The sequence below is a fragment of the Argiope bruennichi genome, chromosome 9, assembly GCF_947563725.1.
Source record: "Argiope bruennichi chromosome 9, qqArgBrue1.1, whole genome shotgun sequence".
In the NCBI taxonomy this organism is placed as follows: Eukaryota; Metazoa; Arthropoda; class Arachnida; order Araneae; family Araneidae; genus Argiope; species Argiope bruennichi.
In genome coordinates, this window is record NC_079159.1 from 59018496 (window position 1) to 59044997 (window position 26502).

The following is a 26502-nucleotide window of genomic DNA, read 5'->3' on the forward strand; positions in this document are numbered from 1 at the left end:
GTGTAAGAAAGGAATTTATGTTTAATTTAAATGTCTTATTTGACTTACTTCTGTAGTGCCACCAAGTAGTGTACTGATACATTCAAATTCATTATCATTTTTGAAGTGTTTGATACAAATAACCAATCTCGTAGATGGTTAAAATATTTTCTAAGCATTTTTTGAAATCGTTGTTTTATTAGATCTGCATCGTTGAAAAATTTAAAAACTTCTTCATTTTTAATAATAGGAGGTTTTTACACAGCTTACTGACGTAATTGTAATATTTGAGGAATGGAAACTTTTAAAACTTTTAAATACTTTTTAATATTTCTATAACGAATGTCTTAAAAGTGTTATAATATTTTTATAAAATTATGTTATAATTTCCTCGTATTTAATAACAGTATCATATATTAAAAATAAAGCTATTCCTTCTAAACTTTAGGTAGTTTTTTATTTTCTTTATGGTTATTTGAAAAGTAAAGTATTTTCTGCAAAAATATAAAAAAATATATTTAAAATATTAAGAATCCATGCAAAAAAATTTTCTTCTTGAAAAGTCAAAAGAATACATAACAAACAAATACTTTATATCATTGAAAAAGGAATTTTAAGTTTAAGTTTTTTAATTAAATTAAAAGATGAAAATATATGAAATATAAGCCTTTACCTTTTGTAATGATTTGTTTCGAGATAATTTAAGTGGAAATACTACATGATAAATATCATTTATCTAGCCCTTTTATTAACCTTTTTTTTTATTTTTGAATTATTTTGTTCATATAATTCAAATAGACAGTGATGCACATATATAAATATAATTTGGATCTTTCCCCCCCCCTTGGAATCAAAATTGTCTTCAATGTTGAAAGTGACTGGAATTCCTATGTCATTTTTTTACTATTATAATGAATTTTTCATTTCTATGTCGTTTACAAAAAATGTAAAGGCGGGAAACCAAACAAAATAAACAAAACGTTCTTAATAGATTGACTTTCTTCCATAAGAAAGAAAGAAAAAGATCGTTGTATCCAATTCATCATTTTTATAAAGAAAATAAAATATTGTTATATCCAATTCATCATTTTTATAAAGAAAATAAAATATTGTTATATCCAATTGAATGTAGAGAGATAATCCCAAAATACATTCGGAGATACTTTTATAATTCCAAACTTAATTCCCCTGTTTTCATTTTTTTAACAAAATACGCGATATAGAAAGTAATTATAAAATATGATAACTTTTTTTTTTCATTTGGATTCCAGTTTTTCTCATTATCCAAACGCTTACAACGCTTAGTAAAAGGGAAAAAATTCTTTACCTTCCTTCTGTGAAGTTCATTTAATTTCGTAATTTTTCAGGAAGTTGTCAGACATTTTTTTCCCAAACAACCACTCATCCAAAGAGAGTAAAATAAAGAAAATAACATTTTTCTCTTTCTAAATTCAAAACGCTATTTTGAATGCTTATCTATTTAATTATCATCGTTACAAATATTTTTGATGAACTTATCATTAAGAAAAATATTAACAAATGAACCGTTTTTTATCCCATACTGTTTATAATTGAATTAGTATCAAAAAGAGTTTATGGTTAAAAGATATTTCTACCTAATTTCATCTAATATTCGTTTCTACATATCAATATTATTAACCTAATTAATATTATTATAAACCAGTGAGAATGACGTCTCAAACACTTTCCCATATGCTGTTATTGAAGACATGTTGCCTTTCGGCTTGTGGTAAATTTTGGGTCTTGCCAATTCCATAAATTCTGTGAGTGCTCATATTTTAACTTTCAAAGTACACATGATCTTTCTAAGCTCTGTCATGGGAAAAAAATACATCTACCATAGCAAAAAAATTTGTATTTTAGATATCTCTTTTTCTATTCATCGAAACCGAAATTTGACACAGAATAACAATTTTAGGGCTAAACTCACATACGAAATTCCATTTATTTAGATTATTGCTTTGATGAGTTATCGTAGATACATGTATGCTTACGTTATTAAGAAGATATCACGTCAAATTTCATTTCTCAAAGTTATTGAGCTTTTGAATTATGGTGCACACATAAGAAATTCATTTGTTCATAAAAATATTAAGTTCTCATAAAGAAATTCAGACAGACGGTTAACATTTTGACAGATTTGGTCGAAAATTTGGAAAAAAAAATATATATGTGCTTCAGAATTCGTTTCTCTAAGCCGCTGCATTTTTGAGTTACCGTGTTTCACAGACATGTGAAAGTAAAGACTAACTTCAAAAACGTCAAAGAATTCGGTTCAATATTTATAATGGATCTACATCCTAGACTGTGTTCTAAATCTTATTTATCAAATGTTTTGTAGCTATTGTGTTTACTTGAACCCAAACAGCTAGAAAGATATGCTTCTTGCGAATGGTTTTTTTTCTTTCAAAGTTTGATTTAAAAAATAAAAAAATTGACATAAGAATCATATACCAAATTTCATCCTTCCAGCTTAAAGCGTTTCGCTTATAAATTACAATGTTCATGAACAGATTGACAAATGGAAGTAATTCAAATATATATTCTTCAAATTCAAAGAGATTTAAAAGGTAAAAATGTAAAAAAAAAATCAATTCGATTTCTTTTATTCATTATTATATTTTTTTCGTTATATACTTTGGATATTAGAAAGAAACAGACACTTCCTAGTTAAATCTAGAAATAAAAGAAATGGACACACACATATTCATCTTTATTATAAATACTTGCTTATGTATTTGTATGGAAAAGTATTGTCTAAGGATGCAACGAAGTAAATGGATGAATCGTAGCATGCGTTCCCATATGACATTCATACTAAAGTAGAAAGATAAAACTTTTCTGTCAAAAGATATTCATGTTTAAGATTTTTGCATGTGGTTATTATGAGGTGTGGTCTTTCTTCTTCGTTAGAATTTTTAATTTTAAAACAGCTTGCAATTTTCTGTCTTCTGTTTGTAATTTAATATTACCAGAATAACTACATGAAATAAACGAATAATTGAAAAGAAATGTAGTTTTGAACAATTATTATGCATTTATAACTGCGCCAGTTAAAAGATACCCAGATGCACAAAAATAAAATTTACCACTGAATATTTTTATACGGAGACAACCATAAAAATCGAGAATAGAAAAATTATCACTTTTTAACTGTATAATTTTTAAAAGCCGGGTATAATATCGACATATTACCTGAGGCATAATGCAACAAAAAAATGTTCCAAACGTTCTATGAAGCAGATCCTTTAACGTAGAAATAAAAAAAAATGAATAACAGTGATACCGATTAATGTAGCTATCCTGCATATATTAAAACAGGTTTGACTTAAGTAACATAAAATTATTGAATCAATAATATAGGTATTTTAAATGATCACAGAAACCTTCCTCTTGCATTTATTTTTCAAGAGATTGTCATGGTTCATAGTTACCTTACTCCATATAGACATATGCTAAAATTTGTACATTTCTAAAATTAAGCTGTAGTGAGCGTTAATTTGATCTTTTAATTTGTATTGTTGTCAATATGATCCCAAAAAGGAGAAAAAAAATTTTTATGCAAGCATAATCTGCTCATAAGGTTGAATTTTATTTTGTGTATACAATATTGTTGAAAATTATTCTTAATTTTTTATTAAATATCTTTATACGTTTAATTTTACCTTTTTTTAAATTCTGATATGATGTAAAAATAATTTTTATGCTACTATATTCTGGAAAGTTATCTGTGAAAAATGCCAAAATCTCGTTTAATTTTTAATTAATTGAAAGTTAAAAAAAACATTCCAAGATGAATATTCCCACCCTTCAATACACCCACACACACAGATATATATATATATATATATATATATATATATATATATATATATATATATATATATGTATGTATGTATGTATGTATGTATGTGTGTGTGTGTGTTTGTGTGTGTGTGTGTGTGTGTGTTTGTGTGTGTGTGTGTGTGTTTGTGTGTGTGTGTGTGTAGTTGTTGCGAAACGATTGCCATAAACTATGCAGAATTAAAAAAATAATATTGTTTTAAACTCATTTGCTGTTACTTTGATGTAATTTTAAACTTTAATTCACCGTATCTGCCTCCATATCACTATCAAATGTAATATAAATATTTAATACGACGTAATAAAAAATTTCACTAAATATTTCATACAATACTGACAAAACAAACCTCCAACATGATCGGTCCGGTAACTCGCTATATACTAATCATACTGCGAATAAAACGCACTGTTTACACACACAAAAAAATTATATAATAGATAAATATCAGCTACTTCTCAAAAAATGAGATTCAATCAAATTTTTAGAAAATTATTTAAAAGTAGTTATTGATCGCAAACCGTAATAATGTGATCAGCAACCTGTTAAGAGTTACTGTCAAAAACAGAGAGGGCTTCATTAGCATCCCAAATGAGCTTAAAAGAGAACGGTTATCTTAAAGATAATTAGTCGAAGGAACATCACTAGCAGCTAATTAAGCACGTGCAACCTTGTTTACTCGTCGCCATTTTTCACTCTGGAGTATCAGACACAATGTTTAGAATTTCTTTAAAGTTTGTAGTATTTCTCCTTGAACCATCGAGATCGGAAACTATTTATAGAGAAAATTTCTTGTTTCATTCTATAAGATTATTTCTTCGTATTAACCTTTCTTCACTGGCGCTGTTTTATTATAAATTGTTTGTTTCATCTGTGTACAGATTAGCTAACATATAAGGAAATCAGAAAAAATTTCGGATTCAGTGATGGAATAATATTACTCTCTCTGATCTTGAGAGTGAGTAGAAGTAGCATCATAGGGTACAAATGGTATTTATAGTACTTTGCTCACTCGCTAACTTATTTCAGCGGAGTGTTAGGGATATGACTTTATAATTCCTTTAAAGTTCAAACTTTTTTAAAAAACATCGGGCAATGCTTGTGTAAATCTGTAAAGTTAAAAAAAGCAGTTGTCTGAATTTGCTGATAAAACCAGTGGGTGTGCCCCCCCCAAAGTTTGTCGCATACTGCTGCATAAAGTTGTCATCTCTGAGAACGCCTTAAATGCCACTGGCGTTTAATAGTTAAAGAATATAAATTTTGGCGTGAATTCAGCATTTTTACTGAATCTATCGCGTCCCCCTTACCGAGTTATTTGGCGATAAATCCCTGGCATAAAGTAAATGGCAACCAATAATCAAATTTGTGTTTTAAACATTTTGTCAACAGATTGAAACGAAAATTTGATACCAAACTGCACTTGAAGTCACTAAATCCCATACCAAATTCATAAATTTTAGTAATTGCGCTTTTGAATTATCGAGATTGCATGCTTCTAAAAGTACAGACGACAGACAGTCAGCTCGCAGTTGGATTTGTCTCAAATTTTGATAGGTGTCTGCTTTATAGATGTTATATTTATGTACCGAATTTCATCTATCTAGCTCTCTTTATTTTGTAATTGTCGTGTTAACTTATATTCGAACAGCTGCACAAACGAACTTCATCGGAACAGATTTTACTCAACATTTGTTAGTAATCAGCAAATTTGGTTCAAAGACCGTATATCAAATTTTTACAGTCTAGCTCAAATCGTCTAAAATGTGGACTCGTCTGAAATGTCTCAGGAAGTCTAAAAAGTAGAGATTAGTCAAAATGTCGAGTTCGAATTTTCTGACGATTACTATACTTTCTCTATACTACGTGTACGAAAAAGGAAAAAAAGCAATCTGCGATTTATGTACTAATGGTTATGAGCAGACGACCATTTATGACATACATAGGGAGACAAGAGTTTATAAAAATAAAATAAAAATTGGTTTATTTAGACCATTTTTCGAGGTATTTTTACTAATAAATTCTTTATAAAGACGCTATTAATGCACTTTTCTCTTTATAAAATGTATTTAGGATCATTTTTCTAATTTTCGAATTTTAATTCATCTTAAATTGATACATCATGGAATAGTACGTATTTCATCGTATGGTATTTTTTAAATAACTCATTTTTTTAAATCAAAGTCTACCTATTTAATAAATATTTACCAAATTAAAAATCGTGATGATTTTTTCACTTTAAGACTTCTTTTCAAATTTTGTTACTTTCGCTCAATACCTTGTAATAAATAAGGTAGAGGATAAATTTCCAATTATAGTTACCTTTAATTTGTAATTAATAAATTTTCAACAGTTAAAAAAAGCCTTATGTGAAGGCTTTTGAAAAATTAGAGAAATACTACTTTGAACATAATATAACAGCTGATTAGATTATAATTTTTTTTTAAATATTTCCCCTTAGTTTTTGTCCATGTTTTTTTATTAATCTATTGTTGACCGCTTACGATTTGTCATCGTGCTAAAACTTTACTGTTCGGCCACAATTCATAATCGATGTGTTTTTGCTGTGCGTTAGCGTCTTTGAGTTAGCACGTTTTTAGAGATAATCGTTTTAAGGAAAAATCCAATATCAGTTGGGTGTATATAGCGTGAAATGTTCAATAAGCTTAAAAAGAATAACAATACTTACTTCATATAAAAATACAAAACATAGCACAAACGTAGTATACAGAAAACATTAATTTCAACAGAAGAGCACTAGAGAAGAACAATTCGGTGAAAAATAACAACGATGTCACGAATCACTGAGAACTCGCAGGAGCTTTCAAGAGTTCAAATGACTGCTCGTCTGTCCAACACTCCACATGACAGTAGATTTCAATTAGAGCTGCGTAGTACGTGATAATTCCTCTATTTCTGTAACGGCTCCATATAATGATAAAACCTCCAGGTTTCAGAAACAGTAGTTACTGGTAGGAAAACTTTCAAACTGAAAGTGTATAGTATCCTCTTCCAAAGGAAAACACAGGAAATAAAGATTATTTCAAAAAGTTTCGTGTAGCATTACATATAGCTGATTGTTACGACATTAATCATGCTAAAAAATATTAAAATATTAAAGAAAACTTATTTATACTAAATCATCATACAAAGCTTATTTATATTGTTTCAGTTTGACATCCAATTGCGAAATAATAGTCAGGGTTATGAGAAAAGTTCTGAGTAAAATTGTCTTTCAAGAATATCCTAATGCCATTCATTTGCTTGTGTAAATTATTTATAACTTTTGGTTTACTTATCCTCTAAATTAATTATTTTGTGTCTTTGTTTTAAAGCAACACAATGGTTGTCTTGAATAGTTTCTCGCAATTTTAAGCCATAGTCAGATAAGGACGAAGCTTTAATTCGCAATCTCGTCAAACTTCTGAACTAATGGGAAAATGTTTGATTTTTAATGTCACTTTTAATACGCTCCTACTTTTACACACTTGCAGATCTTCACTAATGTAACATTTAAAAACAAGAACCCTGAGGTTCAAAAAGACCTGGCTACCATGTTATTGCAATGAATGTCCGTACGGAAATCTACTAGAATTGCATAGTTTCAGTTTTAATGCGAAACAAAGGCAGGATAACTTTTTTAGCTGCGATAAAATGAATTTGAGATAGTGTAGATGATAACAACTTTGAAAAAACGACGACAATATCATGTATGTCATTATATATCATTTTATTAATTTTTGTATGCTCAACAATATTTCAACTTGGCCAAATTTTACAATTTTCTACAAAAAATAAAAAAAGGTAAAGAAATCAGCTGAAAAATGATGATACCTTTTAAATAATAGATAGATACCTACATAGATAATGATACCTTTTAAAATGCTCTAAGCGTTGCCGTCATTCCCATAAGAATGCAATGCAAAATAATACTAAGTTGTAAAAATTAATTTTAAAAAAGTCAGCTATTTATATTCGATATTCTTTGTTTTCTTTCTTTTATCCAAAGTTTAAATCTATCCCAAGAGGCCAAAAAATTTAGTTGGAAGTTGCAAAAAGTTTTAGCTGAAAGCATTTCTCCACCTCCGCATTGAAGAGGATTTGGAGGAATTACTTCCGCCTTGTCATTCTCCATTTTGTTAATTCGAGAAGCGGGGAAAAAATGTTGAAGCCCCACTTCAATTTTAACCAACTAATTTGGATCGATAATATTTTACCAGAAGGCATGAAGTAATCTTTTAAGCCGTTGTCAGTCTTCTAATTTACCTTGTTTTTGGGTAAGGATTTTTCAGTCCTAATGGTTTGCTGCTTGACGTTGTCATTTTTGTAAAACAACAAAGAATATTTTGGTTTATGGGAAAAGAGGTTAAGAGAATTTAAAGCAAGTGTCCCTCTAACTCATATGTAATTTTATGACATGGACTATATAGAAAAATAAATATCAGTATTTCTGTTCTTCTGAATATAGAGGGTGATTATAATTATACTTCCCTTATAAACAGCATCATACAACGCAAACGGGTGAAAAGATTGCAACAAAATTTGAAATAGAGATTGTACACGAGATGCGCTCACGGAATTTCGAAAAAACAATTAGTTACAAAATGTACACCAGTGGTCCCTTTTCAAGAAAAACATTAATTTTAACACAATAAACTACCAAAACGGAAAAGAGAAACAATGTTAATATTTATTGACTAGTTTCTGATCATTTTGTCATGGAACCACATTAAGAAAAGGTAAGGGAAAAATAACAGTACGCTATTTGAGAAAAGTAGTTCACTTTGCAGAAACCTAAACAGATTAGGACAAAATTGCACAAGAGGAGCAGTTGTTAATCATGTCCAGGATGATGGAGGGAAAGGTGCTCCATGTGACCACCCTCATATCACCTGCAAAATTTCAAGTCGATGGACAGTGTGTTCAACTGCAGATCGTAACTGATCAGTTGTGATGCTCCGCACATGAAGCATATGGAGTTCTTTAAGTCATTCAATGCCGCAATAAGATACCGTCATCATTACAGCCGGAAACATCGGCATAAAACCTGACAACGACTGCAAATGTTTCTTATACTAATCAGTTTTAAATAAAGCTTCCTCTTTGCAAAAGCGTCCAAATCTCGACATTTTTTTCCTAGAACTGACACCTTTTCCAGGTTTTTCACTTTATTACTCATAATTCTTGTTCTGGATTGTTAATATTGTTTCTATATTCCGTTTTGGTCGTTTATTGTATTAAATTTAATGTCTTTTTCTGATAAGGCGCCCTCTGGGGGACATTTTGAAACTTTTTTTTTCGAAATTCCGTGAACGCGTCTCGTGTATAGTCTATATATCAAATTTCGAGTCAATCCGTTTGTCCGTTTACGTTATAGGCTACTGTTTATAGGAGAAGTTTAATTATAACCACCCTGTATTCAGCAGCAAGTAATTTCGAAACATTTATTATAATGATTATCTTATACAATGTGCTTCTATAAAAATGATCAAATAAACAAAAATAAAAGTCGAAAACGAAATGGAATAATATGTAATCGAGAATGTTATGGGTTGACAACAAAATAACAAAGAATATTTTAGTTTATGGGAAACTTATATTTATTATATTAAAGGAAATGGATATTTTTATAACATGATAGAAAGGAATATGTACTTTCAAAAGTCAATATGTATTTGAAAAAAGAATACAATTTTTACAGCAAGTATTTAAAAAATCTTTAATTCTTTCAATTCGACATTAGTTATAAATTTCGATACTATTTACGATTTGACAGGCACAAATTTCGACAGACACCATCAACAACAACAAAAAAATTGAGATTAAAAATGCTGATTGTTGTAAATGTCGAATGAATGTTGAAAATGCTGAATGTTGATTTCAAACTACCAAAACTTTCTGCTGAATTGATTTGATAGTATTATATATTTAAAGAGGAAATGTAGTAGTACAAATTCATGGAATAATTCTAGGTCGCTGAGGGACTATATGCTTTTCATTTAGTATGTACCTAGGAATTGAGGAATATTTTGTGTTATGGTAACGATTTAAATTTTTAATTTTAGGAATTAATTTTTTTTATTCCTCTTTTTATTAATTTATTAATTCTCAAACACTTAAAAAATCTATGAACAATATTTGGGATACAAGTGTCTTTAACATATTTATTATCTGGTTATCTGTTTCAAACTTCTGCACTTTCTAAAATCAAAATTTAAATTAAATAAGTTGTTTATTAAATTAGTAGATAAAATTAAAACTGTTACATCAATTGAACTTTCATTTAGCACTGATTAAGGTCAAATGCTTATAAAATAATTGTTTTTATTCCTTTATAGCCATTTTCTTGTTGTAGGCCTTTTCTTTTTGGAATTTTGGGCTTTGTACTATCAATCAAATATGAAATCATCTAAAAACTTAACTCTAAACTAAATTTATGCAGATCTTATTGTTACATTATTTTATTATTTTGAAAAACATCATCAGAGTATGGTATTTGAGCTCTGCTACTTAAGGTAAACAAAAACGTAACCATTAACGTAAATCTTATACCGACTTCAAGAAGTTTTACACTGTTTTTCCCTGTCCTGGATTAGAGCTGCCATATATTATGGATAAGCGGCTTTTCCAGATAGATGCGAAAGGTAAAAAATCCGGAGCTCTTGGAAAAGAAGTCCCCTCTAAATAAATCAAGATTAATAACATGTCTATCTCCAGACGCTTGCCTCATGCGTGTCGAAGTATTACCGTTACAGTTTCTCTATCTGTAAGCCGTCTTTGAAAAAGGATCAAATCAAAGGCCATTCTTTTACCTAGACAGCTCCTGGTAAGATTGCCCGTATCTAATAGAAATCTTCGTTATAAGTCAGTGTTCTGAGATATCTTCTTCAACAACTGTCTCTTAATCTGTTCAATAAATAGAAAAAGTGCGAAGTCATGATGGATGTCTGACATAAACAACTCTGAGAATGCCAATTTGTTTATTTAAGCGAACTAGATTCAACACTGTCTAAAATAATACAATACAACGCCTTGTTCTGATTTATCAAATGCTTTACTATAAAGCTATTGAGTGAGAATATTATCTTATAAGCTTTCATATGCACTTATTTTTCATAAAAATTTAAATATCTTATTAATAATGGTGCTTTTGATCTTCTTTATGGTTCAGACTAAGTTTTAAAGTGTTAATTTTTACAGTGTCAAAGATTTGTTAAAATTATAAATTATAACACCGCTTTTCCCCTTCAACCATAAAAAGCAACAATAATGTAGTTTCTTTCCAGTAATATATTGTTTGGAAGCAGCAGAAAAGGAATTTTGGAGGACCCCTGTATTTTTGAACTCCTGTTAGATTACCTGTAATTCCAGCCTCTAATTTCCAAAACTACTACATACTAAAAGGAGAAGACATCTATCCAAAGCAAATTTTTTATTAGATCAGAATGTATCAGATTCAGTTATTTTAAGGATCTTTGAAAAATACTGTTATCCTCTGCTTGTGCAGGAAGGATACTGCCACCAAATCGCTACGATCCTCCTAACTAGAAATAATATTTAAATTGGAATTCCCTGTGAATAATAAAATTAATTTCGGAAGACCACATACATAATAAAACTCATAATGTGTACTATAAATACAAAAGAAAATAAACCAAACGCTTCTTTTGAGTGTGAGAACTAAAATTTACGAAATAAATCTCACTCTTTGAATAAAAAATTCCCAGCCATTTATAAATCCATTTATTCACTACCATACCAGAAATTTTATTTAAAATATAGAAATTCCATTTTATATATGAGCTAACATAATAAACTGCTCTGCACCAAAGATAAAAAAAATAATAAGCTTGCGGTAGACGAATCTCTACTATTCTTTAAAATTCCATTTCCTTTCTTAAAAGCTTATTCCCCTCTCCCTTTTTGTATTCCCTGCGGCGAAAACGAGCGCCGGCAGATGACTTTGGCAGGGACCGCTAATTAACTCAGTGAAAATCATTTGTTCTAGACAGAGCTGCCTGTCAGCAGCCGATAATGAACCTCCAGAACAGAAGCTGCTGCCAGCGACAGGGAACAAATAAACAGGTTGAGCGACCCCTGCTGCCGCTTTGTTCGCTCTCCAAACGTTCTTTAAAAGCTCGATTCCTTTCGTAATTTCATTCACTTGGGGACTTGTAGGAATAAAACTACGGAATAAAGGCCTTCTTTGGCTGAGGTCTGCAATGAATTACAATTATATTTTAAATCATTTGAAAACTAACGGATCATGTAAATACAACTCTTTTCTGATAAATGAAGTTTAGAGGACATATGTCTAAAATTAACTGCTAATACTGAATAATTCAATGATATTTATTCTGTAAATGCTCGAGTAAATATTCTTTTGTTTTTGAAAGCTTATTGTAGTTTGTTAAGATTCTACATTTGATTTCAATTTCAACTTAAAATAAGTAAATAATTGCTTTTCTGAAAAATCAGTGAAAACTAATGTATGATTAAAAGAGTTAACACAACTTATGAAGCGAAAAAAAAGTTCCCCGAGTAAAGTATTTTTAGTTCTTTACTCAACTTCATTTTTGAATGCAAATAAATAATGGTACTTTCACGATACATGTTATATCAACTTAATTAAAATGTTATATTATTTTTTCATCTCGTAATCGTTAGTTATAATTTAAAGGACTTTTTCTGAATGAAATTTTACTTTATATTTTCTATGGTAATAAATGTATAGTTTTGCTGTTTGAATTAGAATTGTGCATTTCATTCCTTTTTTTACAGATCGTTAAACTTTCTTTAAATTTTAACGATCGCTGATATTTTAAAAATCGCATAGTTATTTTGATTAATGAGATTTAAACTTTAAATTTAATCGATTAGAACCAGACTTTTGTTATTTTCTTTACAGATTTTTTTTATCTTCTTTAAAATATGATTTAAAGAAAGCATATAATAATGCAAGCTCTGTATCTCTATTAGTAAATCTAAACTTTTTTGGGGGGGCGGGGGGGTTATGGTATAATTATTTAGTTTTATTTAATTTATTAGATTTCTTTACTATTTTTCTTTAAGTACTAATAAATCAACACGTGTATTAAAGAACTTTTATGCTCTATAAAGCAGTGTTCTCAATACTCAGTCATGCTTGCTTTCGTTTCGAATTTTTTAGGGCATGAAAATAATTATGTGCAATTTTATGGGAAATTTAGAAAAAAATGTTTTTGTACAATATTCTCTTTTTTTTTTCTCTTTGGTATCATAATAATCTAATTAAAAAAAGTGTCCTAAAATTAGGAACACCGGATGATAGACAATGCAAATCATGCCATATAATAATTGATATTTAAAAAACATGTACAGTTATATTTCTTAGTTAACTTTATTGTGATCAATAACTTCATTATTTAAAAAATGTTTTTCATACGATATATTTTGTCAAATATTTGTGATAAAATTATTAAATTTTAATTCACATTCTTGTGAGCTATTGGCGACTGAGAATAAATGATAAATAGTCACTTAAGGTAGGTGACTATGTTGAAAATCAATTTTTTTTTGTGAAATTATAATTTTTTATTTCATATTTTTAAAGTTTGAGCAAGTTTCTTTATAAAACCCGTTAGAATTTTGTTTGTAATTTTTTGGAAGTTACACTGATTTTTATATTTGTATTTACGTACATTTTAATGCTATTTTACATCTTTAGATCTTATTTTAATTTCACATTTTAATCTTTGATGGTATTTTCTTATAAAAACAATCAAAAATTAAAATATAACATATATTTTTTGTTCCAATTTGTTAAAATAATTTGTCAATATGTTCTGTAATTTCTAAACTATAGAATATGTAATATATTCATTTAGAGAGATGTTATAGATTTTTTAGTATTTCACAATGTGAAAAAAATTGAAAATTTCGTGATGTTTAAAAATCGAACTCCAATATTTATGGAATTGATAGGAATACATTTGTTTTTCAGTTCATAAACTAGATAAAAATTTTCTTACTCTATATACAAAATTTTAAGCAGATCATTTGATAAAGCTCTAAACTAGAAGATTTTTGCTTTACACCTCTTTTTAGCTCAAAAATAGCCCTTTTTCCATTTTTAAAAAAACACTTTTGCCCTTTTAATAGTATATTTTGGTTTCATAGATATTTTTCACTCTTTTTTATGCAAATATTCAATAATGTAACTAGTTTTGAAAGTTTTTCAAAAATATCATCCCGAACGCAGTCGCATACTTTAAATAATATATATTGATAATTAGTATTTGAAGTTTAAATTAAATTTATTTTGTCAAATAAATCTTGATCGTAATCACGCAAGCAATGTATGTAATATTATAAATTAAAAATTCGTGAATACGAAGTACGAAATAAAAAATTGAGCCCCTTACAAAAGTGTTGTTTGTTATACCTATATTGTTATAGATTATCTTAACTCTTACTTAACATTAACTGTAGTGTTAAAGATAGTTTGTACTAGTAATCTTATATTAATCCTCTTGATAAGATTCATAATGAAAAAGAAAATACAACAGCATCTTTGATGACAAAGATGAACAGATATGCCATTGTCAAAACCAACCACTTGCCATTGTAGATCACATATGCCAATAAAGAGGAAAGAAAAATCTATAAGAAAATATTTCATATCTAGAGGAAACAGGTTTTTCTCTGGTCTGCAAACCTGTATCAGCCTACCAAAGTGTATCGGCTGCTAAGTTGTTTTCTGAAAGCTCCTTACAAATTTCGTTTCAACCTGAAACTCCACTAATTATTCTTTTTTCGTATATATCGGGAAATCATAAAATAGAAAAATTTCTTTAAGAATTATTTTTTAGATCAGGTTTGACGATTCATGATAAAACTAGATGAAAATATTTTTTAGAATCTATTATAAATGCATCTAAGTTATCGTTTTTTCGTTCTGCGTGTTCTAAATTTACGTTTGATGTATGGTGTTAATATTTTTATTTTAAGATGCGAGTTTTATGTATTAAATTATTTGGAATCACCATATTAAAGAATTTGATATTGATCTATGTTATTAAATCAAAATAGGAATTAATTAATTTCAAAGATAAAGAAATTTAGAAAAATAAGCTCTGTCTTTTTTTTAATACTTTCTCCTATATGAAGCATACAAATAAAAGTTATTGCAATTGTCAGAAATATTAGAACTCTTGATTTTTACGTATCTGAACTTTCCAGGCATCAATGAATCCGAAAAATAGATTTTTAAAATGACATCTGTTTATCTGGAAACACGATAATTCAAAATATATTTTGAGTATATTGATTAGGTTTAATATATGGTCTTAATATCAAATTTTGAGATTTTTTTATCAAATTTTCAAAGACATTCAACAGAGGAAGTTTGTCTGCCTGAGTAGATAAAAGCCCTATTATCACAAAACATACGGATTTAAATCAATAATATTTAATACACAGTATAAGCCTTTAAAATGAAGATCCGCAAAAAATGTTGAATCAGATTTATCAAGGTATTGACCAATTGTCTGTTTACACATTCCTATGCATGTAAACCCAATAACTGAAAAACGCAATGGTTTAGGGAGGGAAACGAAATTTGTTATGTAATATTTTTACTAAAATTGTAATTATCGGTGAAATTTTAGTACTTGAACCATCCGAATGGACTCAAGTCCCATGATACAATCGCTCTTAAAACGGTGATTGTTCATTTAATCGAATGTCTAGTTCATATTCCGTTACCTGCAGTAAACGCAATCTTCCCACTCATCTACAACTTCACTTTATTATTCGTCTTGTAAATTACATAGATATCAAGCAGAATTATTTTTACTTTGCTTTGAAATATGGAAGAAAAAGCAATTAAATACTTGACGAAACAATGGAAAATGTTTGAATTTCAGAGCAATAACGTAATCTATCGCTGAAAATTAGGCAAGTTACTATTTCTAAAAAAATGACAAAATTCAAGGAAAATTTACATGTTTAACGGTATCATTCAAAAGATAATTGTTTTGAATTACAAAGTGATTAAAAAATTAATTTTTTGTTAGAAATAGAAACACACCAAAATTTAATTAAATTAATTGATATTCTAATTAAAGTTTTGAAAAAATCTCACCTAGGTACATATTATGATTTTCTACAGTGTATCGTTGCCAAATTTGACAGCTCTACGTCTACTAGTCTACCCTGTAGATCATCAAAACCCGTACACATTCATCTGTATTATTAGTAGAAATAATTATGCGTTACTCCTATTATTATTTGTTATAATTGAAAATTTATTGAGCTTGATTAAATATATTTTAGGGACCAGCTACCATGCTGAACAATTGAAATTAAATATAGCTCAATTAAATACAGTTAAACAACTGAAATTAAATAAAGCTAAAATTCCAGTGAATGCCTACGTGGGATGCATTTCACAAAACCTTTAATTTCGGATATTTAAATATATCTTCATGTCTATAAAGTTGTCAAATTGTCAGGCATTATTAAAACCGTTTTATTTTAATTGTCTTATATATGTCCTCTTCATTATAAAAAAAAACCTTTGAAATGGATACTGATTCCAAAACATCATAGAAATATTTAAAATGTAAATTTTCACAACATTTGTTTCTAAATCTCGTTGTATTGCAATATTTTTTAATTAGTAGAGATTTATCTTAAGCATAGAATTGGAAGGGTTTTTTCCTTTGAATAGCCAAATGAATTAACTGTATTTTAGTACTTTATATCTTTAGAAGGTATAGATCTTGAAAACGTATTTAACTTCTTATAGCTTCTTATACAACTACTTGATATTTTTCCTTGCTAAATGTTTTTTAAGGCAAACTTTCAACAAATGATACAAATCAGTAAAACACAATGTAATAAGGCTTCCAGAAACAAACTTATACTCAAATCTTGTTTAGGTTTCCCTTTTTTTCCATTCTACAATGACAATCCAGATATTGTTTTCACGGAATCCGACAATATGCATCTTCTCGCTAGTCTAGAATTTCGTCCAATCAAACAATGGGCGGGAAAGAACTATCATCATTTTCATTCCTATTCATTCTTTTGTAGAATTCCAAAAGATGTCTGCCATTCGAAAACAGTTTTATTACACCATTGAAATGATTCAACTAAAAAAAAAAACACTCCTAAGAAAAGCCTTAACTTTGTTTTCTCCTCACTCTTCCTTCTGATATTTGGCAGGGAAAATTTGAAAGAAAACTTTTTTAAGGAAAATGAAAAGAATGTTATTGAGTATTTCAAAATAAACACGGTGAAAACTTATGGTCTTTTGTTCCTACACGTACTGTCTGTAGAAAGAGTGATACAATAACTCATCGCAGAAAAAATGTAACAAAACCAGAGCTGAAAGCGTTTATGTTCTTGACACATAAATATGAAAAGTTTTATTACCACAAAAAAAGAACACTGGGAAAAAAAGGTAAACAACAACATTGCCTTTTATGTGTGAATAAATAAAGTGAAATAAAATGAAGACTGTTGGTTTAAAACTGGATTTTGAAAGGAATAGTTATTTATATTCATCAAAATACTGAGATTTCAAGATCCGTTTTTATATAAAACTTTATATCATAACTTTTTTGACAGATCGAATGAATGTTTTGGCCAGATATGAAATCGTATATTCCTTCACAAGTTCTTCTTTCAATGCGCACAAAATGTACATTGAGAAAATATTGCAACCGTCGGGAATTCATGCTTGATATACTGGCCTCCGGAATTTGATGTATGTTCGGATGTAGATATCCTAGAGACTAAATGCACATTTTTGGAACTATATTTGCACGCCTGTTTTTCTCTCTTAGAACAAATGTTGTGCACATTTTTGGAACTACATTTGCACGCCTGTTTTTCTCTCTTTGTGCAAATGTTGAGATTTGAAATTGCAAGAATTAAGTTGTCTAAAGATGCAGATGCAATTGGTTGGGCCAAATTTGTTCCTCACTGTCTTATGAAAAAAAAAATACAGAACGGAGACAAATTTCAAAATTAACTGTAGCATACATTTTTTTATTGAAGTTCTATGAAAATATTACATACATTATAAATATAGAATTAATATACCTGCTTGCTGGGATTCATATCCAGTAAAAAATATTTAATTAACTTTACATTTTTTTGTTTATTCAGTTTGTTCACTTGCTTGTTGCGGCTTCAGATGAAGAAATATTAAACATATATTAATAGAGATGTACATGTATATCTCTACCTGTGTACTGACGCTCTATAAGCCAGGCCATTTGAACTAGAGTTACTTAACTTGGAAAATATACACTCTGGAGAGATAGATCGTGCGTCTCGAACCGATTATTTTTTTTAAAGTTAAGTACAAATTTCAATAATTAAAAATTTAAATGTTTTCTTTAATTACTTAAGAATATACTATTTCACAAAAATTGTTCTTACCCAATTTTAAAATTCAAAAATTTATTTTTTTAGTGACACTATATAAATGAATTGTTATCTGAATTTTTATGCTAAATTTTCATTAATATTCATTGGTAAAATGAAATTCAAACTGTTTTCATTATTTCATCAACAATTTACTTGGGGTACAATTCTCCTACCGATGAATTCTAGAAAAAAAAATTGTTTCTTTTCCATACAGTTACGATAAGATATAAGAAAGGGAAGTTAGAATGTCGTGAAAGATAAAAAGCAAGTAAAAATATATTAGTCACTCTATTATGTTTTTAATGACCCTGTATTGTCATGAGAAGGACTCCATCAGCAAGGCCCATAATCACAATAAATAGAACAGGTTATAACGATAAAAGTCTAATGTCTCTCTCAATTCGATGTATGAAAATATTTTGTTGTGAGAATCATGCAAAATTTTGCATAAAAGGTTTATTTGATATTTGTTTTTACCAATATTGACAGTGTACTATTTGACAGATAAATATTGACAAAGATAAATTTGACAAATATATATATATATATATATATATATATATATATATATATATATATATATAGCAGTGTCAATATTGTAGATAATATTTAACGTAGTTATTTTCTATAGTATGTTTTATAGATAAGTATTTTTCTAGAAAGTTTTTTCTAGGTCAGTAGGAAATATTTTAGCTACATATCATCTACATAATTTTATTTGTCACCCCTTGACACATGACAATTTTTTTCTTGATTCGTCATGAATGAATTAAATATATTTTCATGTTGAAATACGCAGTCCTAAATTGAACTAAGACAAAGTAAATCAGGTGAATCTTATTTTTATTTATATAAAATAAAAAAGTAAAAAGAAATAAATTTTAAATAATTTTAGCGAAAAGTGCACAATAGTTTAATTTTATTTAAACATGCAAACCGTCTTGTATATGAAATAACAATTATTTTAAATAAACTGTTAGAAAAATGATGATAAATATGCTTAATTTGTATGTTTATTTCAAAAAGTTAAAAAATACAAATATTATTTATATCATACGAAAGATTAACTGGTAATAAAATTGAAACATATATTATTTAAAACTTTATATATATACAATAATCAATATATTGCACAAATATATTGAGTTTCTTCAATATATTTTACAAACTTGAAAACATGAATTCTTCTAAAGGAATCTCTACAAGATTTTTCTGAAATGCAAAAGTAAGGAGTTTTTTAATCAGATTTAATAATAAAATTTAGTTTTGAAATAATATCTTATGAAATTTAATCCGTAGAAACAAATCATGATTAACTGTATTCTGAATATAGTAAAAATTATATAATGCTTCTTTTTACTTGTAGAATAGTATAATAAAAAATTCATTCAATACATAACCCGAAATAACTGTTCTAATTTAATTTTGAATTAAAGGAATCTTATTTATTTTATCATGATATCTATTCATTTCATAATATTTAATGTAATCAATAATTTATTTGAGTTCAGTATGGAGTTGAGATACCCTAACAGAATTATGATTGTATCGATTTCTTACGGGACATTTTAGTACATAATTCTGCTTGATTTTATGGAAGATGGCATGGCAAGCCTCTATTTATCGCTACACCTTCATAACTCACATTTTACAGCGTTGGGAATTGTCTGTATTTTAGAACTTTATAATTAATGATATCCTACTCTAGTATCTTCAGAAGTTAAATAGATTACTTTGGTTCTGACGTAAACACAAGATATTCTTGTTACATTTAATACAGAAATATTGTTTCGTATATTTTATTTAAATATAAGTTTTCTCTTTTAAAAAATTAAATAATGAGATGCATATATCCAGTTTTGATAGCATTTAGTTATTTTGAATAAATTTCACTAATTAATCCATATAATTAGCTTTGATCTAAAACTTCTTGCAATTATTGTTAATCATATAACAAAATAAAATCAAGCACACTTATTTTAATAAAATCTTTTTATTATTTATAAGACCGATTGTTGGAAAAATTTATATTTTAAAAATTATAACTAAAACACAGAATTTATTAAAATACAAACTTTGCATCATTATATTTAAAAAAGATTTGTAGAGGGACTCATTATAACTTTATTATGAGGTAGATGATGATAATAGAAGTTTCAGGAAAGGCTATTTAATTATTTTCTGAATTCCACATCTCACAAGACAGAACAAACATGAACACAAAAAATACGACAATCTCTAGTATACAATATAATAATGACCCCCAAGCTGGATCATGGGAAATATACCTTGATGTTAATAAGGTAACGCCATCTGTTGTTTCAAAGAGAAGGTAATAGTGTTTATGCAACCGCTACAGATTATGATTTTGTAAAGATTTTGATTGATATTTGTTTATGTTCACTTGTTTCAAAAAATCATATACAATAAGCTGTAGAGCCCTTTTTTTAAGATATTCTTTAAGAAATTATTAAAAGTTATGAAAAAGATCATGAATTGATATTATGAAAATAAATGTTTCTTAGCAATGAAACATTTCTTTGCAAATACTGTCTCATTTAATAAAATAAATTGATTCTATTGTAAAAAAAATGAAATTCCTTTCCTAAAATTGCAGATACTTGAAAACAATATTAATAATCATCCCTTTCTGATATCTGAAATGTTGTTATTATATCTAAAAGAAATTTTTTACTTTACTCGTTAATGTAAAATGACGTGGAGCATAAGAAATAGGATTATCATTACCTGATTGTATAAGAAATCTAATATAATTTGGATTGCCATATTTAAATCAATTTGAAAATTCTCTCTTAAGGATATTGCTGTTTTAGGTTTCTTTCTTTTTAGAATACTTGCCAAAAATCATTTTATTTTCCTCTGCTTAAAGAATCAGAAACTATATGAATTACAATTTCTCTGTGTTTGCTTTGTTATTAAGAAAATAATTTTGCTTGCCCCTTTCTGAATTTACTCCCCCTCCCCGAATTACCGATTTTTAACAAGCATAACTAGAGAGAGAAAAAATGGAATAATTATAAATGTAATGCTAATTACTTCAGACAAGTCAAAGACTTTTAAGATTCATCAAGATTGCAAAGTCTAAGTGGCTTATGTTAATAATATTTTTATAATATTTACTTCATAGAGAATAAAGTATATGCTTTTCGATATTGATTTAATCTAATGATAAGACTTGAAACTGCACAAAATATAAGATTAACACATTAAATTTTCGTTGTAACATCATCCTAAAAAATTAGAGATACATTTTACATTTGTTTGATTTAATTAATTTATTTAAACATTAAAAACATAAAAGCATACATATTAATAATAATGATGAATTATATTCGATTATAAAACCTGAATTATATAATGAAAGTGTAAATTACTCTACGGTTCAAGAATCCATCATGTCATGCAAAAATGATTATTATTTCCTCTAACACTCATAAATCTAGTAATTAATAGGAAAATTGTACACAGCTTCAAATTCCTTAAATATATATTTGTCTTCTTATATGGCAATAAGATTCTAAAGACGACTTTATTAATAGAAATGTTATACTATATCGGCAATTATTTAAAATATTCATATTAAATTATGAACACTAAAGAGGTGCAATTGAATCATTTATTCATGTCTTAATGGAATGCAGTTTGAAAGGTCCCACATGAGAAATACACGCAATGGTAAACAACCGTTAAATTTTGAATGGTTGTATAATTAAATGGATGAAGTATTTCCATTTAATCAAATGTATGAAGTAATTCTGCAAGCACTTGTACAAAAATATTTCATTTCAGGAATTTCAGAAGTACCTAATGGACAACATGATGCATTAACACTTTTATCTAAAGTGATTACTTTAAAATATAGTTACCTTAATTTACTTGAAATACTTAGAAATTATTAACAATAGTTCATCCAAGAAATCATTAGCCGAGCTCAAATATCATAACTGCTAAATTGTCCCAAAATTTGACATGAAAGGTTTTTGGTCAAAAATTACATGATTTGGTTAGATTTCGATAAATAAAAAAATGAACTAGAGAACTTTGATTAATGAAAAAGTGATAACATCAATATCTAGATAGCCTCTTTCTAATTTTAGTGCATATTTATTTTAATATGTGATATTTCTTCTGAAACTTTTCAAAGGATGAAATGACCATTCAGTTTCGAAAAACAATTCAATAACTTCAATTCCCCGAAAGTCAAAGTCATTCCACGGCAAAAGCAATATTTGTCATTTAAGAACTAATGGAACATCGTCTAATGTTGTAGTACAGTATTATGTATTTTGCCCTATCACGAGATTCATAATAGGTACAAACCATCATAAGATATATAATACTGTGTTATTAGTTTCATGGCAAGGAAGACAGTTTTACAGATAGTTCTGATTGAATGGCGACTTTAGCAACAAGTATAAGACACAGTATATTGAAGAATTTGGTTGATAACATTATTAGGATTTGAATTCCAGCGTTTGTTCTAGAATATTTGGCACCCTGTAACGAGAGCTATGAAAAAAGAGCCACGTAGAAGAGTCAATAATCAATAGTCGAGATAAAAGAAATGTATCCAATGAGTTCTTACTGCACCTTCTGTGCAGTTGTGACAGTTTAATAAGGATTTGCTGTTGGTTTGTTGTTGATTTCTGCAAGTGCTATTTTGTATATTCCTTGTCAATATTTTATTAATATGCATTCGATTTTTTTGTATCGGATAAAGAATTTTTATTTGTTTCTAAACCTATTTGATTTTTCATCGTACTCACTCTGGATGTTGCGTTTCTTTACTAATATATATCATATATTAAATAATTGACTCCAAAGCCTTCCAAAACTTATTCACATGATTGGGTTGACTACTCAATTTTAGAAAAATAAAATAATAGAAAATCCAGTTTCTTTTATCTTATTTCATTCATTATTTATTTCTCAAGTCAAACATGTTCTTCGCCTTATTTATAAATATAGAATGCATTAAATTACCTTTGTTTGGCCTTACGATTAGTCTTCTTTATATAAACATATCAGGTAAACTCAGTGCAATTTTTCTATTTTAATCTAAAATTCATAATTAGTAACCTATATTTCGGAATAATATGTATAATTTTAAAAACTATTTTTAATAAATTAAAAAACCTTTTTGATCTAGTTCGTTTTTTTTAATTACTGATATATTCGAAAGAAAATTTTATCGGCGTTGAACTAAAATTATATTCGATCATACTTCATGCACTATTCTCTAATCCATTTACACCAAAAGTTTTCCATGATTACAGAGAACGCAGAAAATAAAATTCTAAAGCCTTTAGAAATATTGGTTCAACATTGAATTAAGTTCCGAAGTAACAAATTAATGAACAAAGATAAAAAAAAAGAGTATTCTAAGAAGAGAAAAACTTCTTGGTGGGGAATAAACTGTAAATTAAAATTTTCTTTATATATTAAATTTTGAAAAAGTTGTTACGTCCTATATTCTTTCTGTTTGATCTCTTTCATTTTATACTTAGATGCATTAAAGAAAGGAACACATTTCCAACAAATTTTACTTTACTGATTTTCTTATATAATTTCCTTTTTGCTTTTTTTTTCCATTTCTTCTAAAACTATCTTGTTCATAAAAGGTACTTGTTCCATTATATTAAACCAGGACACTTTATATCTTGCCATAGTTATCAAATTTTGGGAAATAGTGGGCAAAATTTCGACCACATTTATCAATGTCAAATTTTCATAATCGGTCACCATATTGAGCTATGAAAATTAATTTGGATTTTAATTAGTTTGGGATATTCTTAAATTGAAAGATTAATTATTCATTCAACAGTTATTAAAAGTATGGATATCTTTTGTGGGTATTGTTACGAAATTTCCGGGGTTCTTTTGGATAGTGGGGGTTATATGGTGTGAAGAACGCTCAATCAGCAGGCGGCAATAGAAAATAAAACAAAGACATTTATTTACACGAAGACACACAGGACAGCACTAAAACGACAACTATATACAGCACAAAAGACGATTATCTTCAGCCGAGACGTGCAGCATACAACAGTATACACAGCAGCATACAACAGCAGCTTGACTCCGTCGCTGCTCCGCTAGTCCCTGGAAGACGAGTTCTTCACCGTCGATCCCGACAACTACTCAATTCACGATCACTCTCTCCGATCTGGTTCACGACCACTCAATCCACCATCGGTTCATGACGACTCTTCAACTCCACTGGTCCACGACCACTCTTCTCTGTCGCTTGCAACTACTCAATTCCCCACTGGTTCACCACTACGACTACTCTTTCGCTTCCGACTACTCTTCGACTCCACTGGTTCGCGACTCAATTCACCGTCACTCCCCGACAGCTGCTGCTCCTTTTATAGGTCTTAGGAGGTGGAGCTAGAAGCCTTTCAACCAATCAGGAACGTTCGAGGCTTATCTCCGTTCCTACTGGACGGACGGATCGGGGAAATTCTCGATGTTTCGGGTATAATCTATTTTGGCACCAAGTCGCCAAATTCGTCGCCAAATGGTCGCCAAGCTCTGGGACCTCCTATGGAACTGACTATGCTGGGAAGCCGCCTCACCGGAATTGGAACAGTATATTGTGTAGTAATATTCAAACTAAAAACTATTAAAGGAAAAAATTCAAATAAGCAATACAATAAGAATACAAGTGCAACTTTTAATATAAACTGCAAACCGTAAATATGTGATCACAAATATAGGTGAAATGAAAGATGATGCGATTTTTCATGCAATGAATTAGATTATCTAGGAATCCCCGAAGAATCAAATTGAATTTAGCATCGATAGCATTCAGAGAAATCTATTTTTTGAGTTTACAGAGATGCAAGAGAGGTACTTCCTTATCTATCGTTAAAAAAATCCTAATTAAATATACAATTTGTCTACTAGATTTAAATCTGTACAACATGGGATCTAATTTATTTGACGGCTTCTTCACTTTAAATAGATAATCGTACATTGCTCTGATATCATGTATTATCATCTATTCCTAAAAAGTAATTGTCAGATGCATTTTTGAACAAAAGGAAAATCCAAACCATCATCTCTATATATTTCATAACTGTGTTGACAAATAAAGTAGGTCAGGACAAGTAATCAATGAAATTTCATCTTCTATTGCACCAATTCTTTTCAGAAATATTTTTATCATCCTTTTCACTCTTTTCAGGTTGTAACAGTTCATACTCACTCTTTAAACGAAAGAAGGTTAGCCTCCAATTTATGGTATTCCATTTACGTGATACCAGAACTCCTTCGATTGCAAATATCTTCAGCCCGCGTCAGTAGAGACAATCATACATTTTCGTATTATCAGCCTTCTTTTATGCAATATTTTATTTACTGTATATGAATTGCATAGTCTAGTTCCGAATGCTGCATTTAACTACAATATTGACGATATTGTTTATTTTTTGTAGGTCCATTTCCAAACGGCAGTTCTGAACTTCTGTTGTAGAATACTTATTGTCTTAATTTGGATGCCTTGGCATCACAATCGCTTTTAACAGCTTCCAGAACCATGCCAAATTTATCTGTTTAAATTCAGGTCTATGTGCATTTCTGCCGCCATATTTCATATTCCCATTTTCTCAGTAATTCTCCATTTGTTACAATACTTCATATACCTTCATTATGATATATTTCACCTCCCATAATAGATAATATTTCAGAACTACTTAACCAATCTGTTCAATTAGAATTTGAAAATTGTTTCCTTTATAGATTTAAGAAAATTTTATTTAATTTTAATTTTTTACATTCAGATAAAAGCGACAGAATATATATTCTGTTGTATCGAGAAGGAATGACCGTTCGCAGAAATGATAACGTTGATCTTCAAATACCAGCTATTTGTTTTCAGTGGGATTATAAAATAAAACTTTTTTATTTGATTGTTCCTTTAATTTTTAAGTGTAGTGTATTTACATTTAAAATTCTTTTCAAATTTAACACGTTATTTTATACTTACATTTTTATTTTATCTATTTTGTATAGTTGAGGTTTTCTTCTTTTATGTCTTTTTTTCTATTTTACCTTTATATTATTAATTTTTTTGAAATTATTAATTACAAATTTATTATTTTTTTTTATTTTTTGTTAAACTTAATTAATTTTTTTTTTGAAAATCTTATTTAAAAATATATATAATTACATCGTTAAAATTCTCATTAAGATTAACAGAAGCTACGATCTCATATGAC